We start from the raw sequence: 8,855 nt of genomic DNA on the forward strand, positions 1-8,855 counted from the left end.
TTGGTCTTTGAACCAAAGTTGGTTACGCCTTATATACCGGGACAGAGGGAGTAACAAAGATCTAAGATTTTGACCCACTTGTTTAGACCAAGAATTAAATAGATAATTTATATTCTATGGAGGTTTGATGCCTAATACAAAGTACACAACATGGCAACAAGGCTTTGGCATAGATACTCGAAGAAAGCAACACAATTACTACCATTACAATTTCTTATATCCTTGGTAAGAAAAACCACTCTACTAAAGTGCCACATAAATATTTTTTATTATGAGAGGTAATACTAAATACCAAATTTCATGTGTAACCTTAACTTTGTTATTAACATAGATTTGACTATGGCAATGCCATCTTTGTGAAGATCCACACAAAAGGATCCAAATCCTCATTTAGATTAGTAAAAGCTACACTAGCAACAATATTTACAACTAAAGATCTCCTTAAGAAGACGTTAGCTAAGAACTTATGCAATTGTTGCATGTTTTCAACAAATCTATAAAGAGGCAAAATTTTAGCTTTTTTTTTGTCTGGACATTTTTTGGTCTGCTCTTCTAAATCATATTCAAATATGTCTATGTATATATGTACACACCTAATAATAAAGAGGTAAAATTTCTAGTGTTTTTTTCGTCCAGCCCATTCAATTTGGCCCAAGAGTCCGGTACACTCCGTTTACGCTCAATTCAGCTCAATTCGCATGCACCCGTTCCGTTGTCTCAAGGCCATCGCTTCAATCGGCGGCCGGTGCACGTCGGGAGATGGATGTCGGCGCGGGCGGCAGCCAGAGGAACGCCTCTTCGTCCTCTAAATCAAGGGCGGCCCTCGCGACCACCCACGCCAGTTCTGCCAGCAACCCAGGCCCCCAGCACGGCCACAGCTAGGCGGCCTCCTGCTTGTCCCGGTCGTCGAAGGCCTACAAGCCAGACCCCACGGCCACCTACGGCGTTCCCCTGCGGGAACCCACCGCCGTGGACACATCCGCCCGCCCTCCACGCTCCGTGCAACGTGCGCAGCGCGCCGTGTCCAACTCCGGCATGGACATCGACCCGCAGGCAGGTCTTGCGCCGCTGCACACCCAACCTGGCACAAGTCACAATTTTGGCTGAGCAAGTCGGAATTGGATTGGAATAAGACTCTAACTCCTATGCTACTATCGTAAAAATCAGTTCCTAGGTATGTTGGACATAAACTCCAAGTTTGACTCAAATTTCTTCTGTATTTTTTTTGTTACTTATATATTACTAGGTAGCATGCCCGTGCGTTGTTACGGAATAACTAAATTTTGTACGAAAAACACATAGATCGCACGATAAGATAATAATATTATCAAACGAAATATCAATGTTAAAGTGACATTTAATCAAAAAAGCAAAATTCATGAAATTAACACATTCATGGATAGTGCAGTGTCGCAGGCTCATAAACTCTACTGTATAGACATTGACATTTTTTCTGATGCGACTAAGATAATCTTTTATATCAACGAGAAGAAATCTCCAAGATATTTAATTTCGTAGTACATGATAGTATGGAGATGCTATAACTATGACCAGGCGCTGGAAGCTATGGATCACCTTCTGTTGGGTAGTGTTTACAATAGAGAAATTTGGGCAACAATCATAAGGAAGCAAACATTGTATCTTCCCCTTCCTGGTAAGCAGAAAAACAAACATGAAACAAAAACTTTACAGACACATACTAAAAGGCAGACAAATTCAGATCAGCTGTAGACAAAGCAAGTATACTGACCATCATTTATATAATGTGTACTGTGGTGGTTGTGCACATGAGCCCATGATAGCAACAAATAGGGGGTAATTTAAGCTAAATATATGTTGTAGTGTGCATGTCAGCTGAACCTTGAATGTTATGACAACTTAACTGAGAATTGTCAGCACGCTTAAGCTAAACTGTGGAATGACAAAGAATCCAATCTAAAATGTACCCCTAGCGCTCACCAATAAATAATCCACCAAGAAGCAAATTTACTATCTAGAATGACAATGTTCAAAAATAAAAACATGCCCTAAAACTGCAGTACTAAAATAAAGAAAAATTAAACAAATTGCAGAAATACACATATTATTAGAATTGAAGAGGAAAATAGTGATCCTCAGGAATTGCTTGAGCAGCTGCCCCAGACGGCCATAAGGCAAACTAAACAATTGTTCTCTAGTATCTACTAACTATGCAAGTAGCAGAACAATTTGCTTTCTGGTTCCCAAAATCGACAGAGGGAAAATGGCATGCCAAACAGAGTTGTACATGAAATCGACACAAGTCTTCGTGTTCATGAAACATTAAATGTGACTAAACTTATGTTTGTCTGTACAAATACACCAGTCTTGGAAATGAGAATAGGTCTTACCTTATGATTTAAAACTATCATAATTCATAAGTCCCAATTGACAAGAATTAACTGGATGATTGGTACTTGATTTAACTGAGATGCTGCATTGTAGAAATGAAGCTGCCCAATAAAACTCAGTGCCTATTGTTCAGTGCTCTGACACTCTATGGAAGGGGAATTAAATTGCCTAAAAAATCTAAGAGCATAGAGCTAGCTAAACAGTCATAAGTAATAACTATATTTCACGGGGGCGGGAAGAGACATATTCTTGTCTCACCTATTAAAGCCAAAATGCAGCAGCTGCATACAACTGCATGAGAGAATCTGCAAGCACCAGTTGCATGTCTTCTGATATCTCAACTTGCACACCTCCATAAGATAAGGTCTTCAATAAAAATAGATTCTTGATTTTTCATGTCCTAGACTAAAATTATGGTAAAAAAATTACCAAGTTCTAAATTCTTGTGCAATCTAAATGCTACTGCATTTGCCCATCTAAAGTTATATTAATATAGAAACATCCAAAAGAAAATGCATCAACATCGCCAAGGGATGAAATTCTTCAATGCCTGCAAGAAAATTCAAGTTGGGGCTCTAGAAAAATATATGATGCAACTTTCCTATACGAGCAGACTTCAGAAAAATATACTTATGATATAACTTTTCAGTGCTTTTACACAAAAAGAAAGGGAAGATAAAGGACAGACATACCTGTTGTTGTGGGCACTTTACCACTGCAGATTCGGACGATCTGCTACAATAAGCCAATAACTGATCACACTGCAGGAAGAAATCTCATATTCCTAATAACTAATGAAAAGCAAAATCCAAAAATTCAGAGTCTAGGCCAAGCACAAAGATATCAAGGAAGTTGTCCCTAGGCAAGGTATACGAGATGGGCATGCAGACAACTACAAGGTTCAGGTTCTTCACTCCAACAGTTTCATCTCAGAATTTATTTTAGCTTTCAGGTTGTGGCAAATGCTTAGGAAAAGCTGAAAGATAATCAATGGTTTGTTTCAGATGACATTCATGGCGACTGTGGTACGAAAATATGAGAATGGGGAAGAATTGACCATAGTGACATAGGGCTAAAAAGTTAATTTCATGGAAAAATAGAAGCTGAATGGCACCCATGGAAAATTAGAAGCTGAATGACAACCTTGTCGACATAGTTCAAAATAAATTGACGTATGTATCCATAGGGAGAATAAACAAGCTGCTAGTCATACCTTCCATATCTCAGAGCCCAGGGCATGACCATTGCTAAATGATTGAGGTATGGGCGCATAACTGAAATTTGGCATTAGCCACCCCTCGGCGACAAATCAAACCAACCCAAGATTTTCGAGGGTTAAACTAAAACCATGCTCTAGATAATTAATTATTTGTTTATACTTGATACGATGATACACATGACGATTTAATTTCTACGACAGCTGATACAAACATAGAAAACTAAGTTACATGTAAATAAACATGTGAAGCATGCTGACTATAGCAGCACCCATGTGAAACTCAATACAGCTGGTCTGCCAACAACTTATCCAAACATACCATCACATACATGACAAGCGAACAATTTAGAAATCAGAACTACAGGGCGACAAGCAGAAATCAAGTTGAACATTAGCACATCAAAAACATATATTGGTACCAGTAGCACACAAATTTTAGAATAAAACGATCCAATAGTAATCCTTTTCTCCATTTTACAGTAGCAAGCAGTAAACCAGGACTAATGGAATGTTGAGACAAAATAAGGGAATCTTAAATCAAATTAAAACATGTAAGAAGTGCAGGAATTGTGAGACAGGAGCTCTTTACCGTCATCTTCTAGGCGAGGTAACCAACGGCCCTCCCCGCGCATCGTCGCCATTGGCAGAGCTGTGCTCCCGTCCTGTGCCCCATCTTCTTAGCACAAGGCTAAACTCAGGCCACAGCCTGACACAGTCCATCTCCCCGAGCAGCGTGGCAACATCAGCGATGTCCCCGTCGGCCCCCACGAGGCGCTCGATCCTGCCGCAGACGATGGCGGCCATGAGCTCCATGGTCTCTCCGTTGACGCAGTTGGCGCGGCGGAGCTAGTCGAAGACCTCGAGCACGTAGTAGGCGTCGTGCCCCTCCTGCGTGAAGTAGATGAACACCAGCTGCAGATCCCGCAGGGATAACGCCATGAGCGGGGCCTCGTTGGCTGCGATGGAGGCCGGCTCGCGCTCTAGGTGCTCGGTGGAGTGGAGGCGGCGGCGGCGGCGGCGGCGAGGAGTGGCGGCAGCACCCACGTCAAAGGAGGAAAGAAAACGCAGGGGAGCAAGAGAAGGGAAGAGAAGGGGTTGGCACATCTGCTGGTTGCGGCGGCGGCCAGGGAGCAAGGAGCAGCGTGCAGGGCAGGTAGGACGACGTGATTGGTGGGGCGTGATACGAGATTGATTTTGTTTGGACCATTGGGATCTCGATGTGGAGAAGAATTTTCTTATCTTGCCAAGCAGAACAAGTACACGCATTCTGATCTCGTCGAGCTGAACAAGGCTGCCAAGGGCCACGCTGTCGATGCTCCAGGACGACGACCATGATAGCCAGATGCTGCAGCAGGTACTACGCGTTGCTCTGAATATACATACTGCCCCACCATGCATGCCATGTCAAATCTGAATTTAGGATGGTTTGGACATCCTAATTGGTCATGCTATTGAACTGCTGATGTGTCAAGCTTTGGTCTTAATTACTGTATCCAACTTATCATGATTTGGCAAGATCAAACTACTTCCGTCTTCAAAGGGCCATAAAGGGAAATTCATTGCCTTCAATGTATATGTAACTTTGTCGACAGATTTTGTTGCTGTCATAATCTCACCTAAAACATAGTTATTGTGATGCAGGCTATGCAGTTGTAGAATGTGAATGAGCGAACATGTCAAATCTGCAGTGGCACTACTGGGTTCTAGCAACAGCCAACAAGTGATGTCTTTTGTGTGTTGGCCTATGAGTGGCAAGGAGGAGAAGCGGTGCTGCCCCTGCTATCAATGCTAAACTAGATAGAATAGGCACAAAAAGATTTTGCTCCTTATATTGGTTGTTCCTAAAGTGCCTGATGACTTTCATACTTGATATTGCAAATGGATCTGTTACCTCCTCCTAAAGGAAAATGAATTATTCACAAGTTCCAGGAGATGATGAGCACAACAGTTGATTAATTGGATAATGAATTCAGCTCTCTGCAAGGCAATGTCCAAGGTCCTAAGCAGCAGCTGAGGGATCAAGGCAAAGATGTTGATCTCTCTTCGTCTTAACCTTATCACAAGATTCCACATCTAACAAGTGAGCAGCAGGTATAACTTATATATGGGCATATGGCCACTACATGATAGCAGCCAGATCTTTGTAGATCCTTTTGTCTTGTAATTCAGTAATTTCTACTATCAAAGATGTTCTTCTGCTTTAGCATTGTAGCTTAAAGCTGAGTCCTGCCTCACTGTCACCGGTAGAGTGGTACTCGAGTGTTTTGGTAGCTTCATGTTTGTTAGATGACCAACTGTCCCAAAAATGGGTTCTTGGTTGTTCATGTGGCCATATACTAGAGATGGGTACCTGAGTGCCCTTACCTATCAATGGATAGTAGTAGTAGTAGATAAAAGTTGTTAGCCTATATGAAAATTGATTACCATTTTAGGAACCTACGTCACATTTCAATAGATAGTAGACTCTTCTGGATACAATTCCATTTTATTAGGTGGTCATTGTGTTGAATTTTAAAGCTTTCGTAATAATTTGCCCTGGTGTCCATTGGGACACTGACACTTCTCTTCAGATTTCTAGAGATATACTACATCTGATGCTTTAGCTATTGCCATTTTATTTGTAGCCGAGACCAAGCTAAGCTATGCTGGTGATTGGTTTTGGTACAAATGAGAGATATTTGAGGAGCTATTGGAGCTCAAGATGCTAGCTTGAGGTGCTATTTTTTGAACTAACGAATAGAATAAGGGATTTGATGGAGTAAATTTCTTTGGCTCTATGGATTGGAAGAACCGAAGAAGCACGGAAGAGATGCAGGACATGAGATAAGCTGCAGTTCCGAGGCGGCTGTGTTGTGGCAAATGAGGCTTATGGTGGGTTCAATGGAAGAGAGAACAAACAAATATTTGCTGAATTTTGTATTGCTATAAAGTTAAAACTCGTGGTATGTTTATGACCTGTGCACTTAAAAATGATTAGATAAAGTTCTTTTTTTAAGTGGGTATTACTTAATTTTTGATACCCGTAACAATGTACGGACATATTTCCTAGTAATATTAAAAATGAAGGGTATTGGAATTTCAAAGCTTATATTCCATGGAGACAAGAACTATTGTTTAAGGTTTAATGCAACAAGACACCATTAGAAATATATTTTGAAATCTTCAAAAAAATTGAAATTCAAATGTACTGGCTGGACAAATATGATAACACAATTGAAATACACAATATTGAAGATGCCATCTCAGATCATGAAATAGGTCCAAATGTTGCACATAATTTTTTTTAGTAATGTTGAATTAGGTGTTCATTTTAGTAGGAGTAGGTTTCAAGACAGTTAAATCATGTCTTCTCAATTGAATGTATATGAAAGAAAAAAAATTCTCTCGATCGGGTTATACACTACATTAGAGGATTAAATTGTATGTGAATAAGAGAATAAAAAAGGGACTGCCTTCAATCGGCCTGTACACTCCAAAAATGGGAAAAAGGGCAATGGCACAAAATAGGTTGGGCTGGAATGATAGAACAATCATAGCCTCGGCTACCTGGCATCATAGCCCAACCAGGAGTCCAGGACGAGACAGCATTCGGACCCCCAGCCAAGAGTTTGATGGGCTTCCTTTGCAGCAGCAGCAGCACCAAGAAAAAGGCTTCTCTCATCAACGGAGCACAATTGCTCGGAAAAAAAATTAACGGAGCACAAAAAACTTGTGCACTTTTGCTTTATTTTTTCCTTTGGGTTGAGATGAGGAAACGGTTGTTCATGGGCAGTGTCACTTCTCTCAGGCCTTGTTTAGTCTCCAAAATTTTCAAGATTTCTTATCCCATTGAATTTTGCAGCACATGCATGGTGCATTAAATATATATAAAAAAAACTAATTGCACGGTTCATCTATAAATTGCGAGACGAATCTTTTAAGCCTAGTTACTCTATGATTGGACAAAGTTTGTCAAATAAAAACGAAAGTGCTACAGTGTCGAAATTCAAAATTTTTTACGAAACTGAACAAGGCCAGTTGTCTGTCGCTTTCCCGTATTATATTATTCTTAATCGGTCATAAACTCATAATAACGATGATTGATCATTGATGTGCCTGGCTCCCACAAATGCAACTTCTCCTTGTAACTCGGCGTCAAAGGCTAGCATTTCCATGTTAGGCCTTGTTTAGTTCCGAAAATTTTTGGGAAATGACACTGTAGCACTTTTGTTTGTATTTGACAAATATTGTCTAATTATAGACTAACTAGGCTCAAAAGATTTGTCTCGTCAATTCCGACCAAACTGTGCAGTTAGTTTTTATTTTCGTCTATATTTAATACTTCATGCATACGTCTAAAAATTCGATGTGACGAAGAATGTGAAAATTTTTATAAAATTTTCTGGAAACTAAACAAGGCCTTAGATGGAAACCTTTTTTTCCAAAAAAAAAAAAGTAGCTGCAGGCTACCATGCCAATCTTCTACGCTTATAGGTAGTAAAATTCAACAATAGTGAGCTGCCGTATCAAAATACTAGTGTGGAAACCGCGTACCTGCTGACTGCTGCAAGCTGAGCAAGCTGGGAATGGAAATGGAATACACAGATCAGTAGATGAAAGCCCTCTGTTCTTGTGCAGATTTCTTATTATCCGGCCATGCTTGCAGTTGCAGGGTTGACTCTTGCGCCGTACGCGGCCGGTGATTTTGATAATCCGCCATCCGCGGCACCGTGATTGTGATTGCAGCTATTTGGCATCACCGTCCAAGTTCCAACTGTATCTTCTTGGGCTGTTGGCAACAACAACAGGCAATGCATGTACATACGATGTGGCAAATCAAGGTCGCTGTCCTTATCGTGTTCGGTCGAAAGAAAGTGACATCCAAAGAGTGGTGTTTACTATACAAGTTTGTAGGACAGCACCGTTTTTCCCCCCGAAATGCATGCGTGGACATCATTATTCCTTGGAGCTTGTTCGCTTATCTGAAAAACCATGGCTGAAAGTAAGTACTGTTCGCTGATTCGTTGTGAAATAAAAACACCGCTGAATGACTTGTAGATTCGGCAGATAAGCTCAAGCGAACAGGCGGACAAAAGAAAATGTGGGCATCTATCCCCTCTCAAACATGTCAAATATTCTGAAGACTTAAACATAACTTCCTGACAAACTTTTCTGCATCACAAAAGAAACCGAACATTTCAGGAATCCACACAGCACATGTGTCTGGCTTGTATATATAGGACGCTTCTAACCACCGTCTTAATATAACCACCCAACAATCAAGCGT

General features: G+C 40.8%; 2 long non-coding RNA genes across 2 annotated transcripts; one reads left to right on the plus strand and one right to left on the minus strand.

Moving 5' to 3' along the window:
• LOC110430295 lies at positions 496–2,676 on the minus strand. Its single transcript, XR_002447627.1, has 2 exons — positions 1,576–2,676; positions 496–1,081 (listed from the first exon to the last, which is right to left on the minus strand). It is a non-coding gene; the product is annotated as an uncharacterized LOC110430295 (long non-coding RNA).
• Positions 4,823–6,677, plus strand: LOC110430296. Its single transcript, XR_002447628.1, has 3 exons — positions 4,823–4,943; positions 5,231–5,680; positions 6,214–6,677. It is a non-coding gene; the product is annotated as an uncharacterized LOC110430296 (long non-coding RNA).

The sequence above is a fragment of the Sorghum bicolor genome, chromosome 9 (assembly GCF_000003195.3).
Source record: "Sorghum bicolor cultivar BTx623 chromosome 9, Sorghum_bicolor_NCBIv3, whole genome shotgun sequence".
Classification (NCBI taxonomy): domain Eukaryota; kingdom Viridiplantae; phylum Streptophyta; class Magnoliopsida; order Poales; family Poaceae; genus Sorghum; species Sorghum bicolor.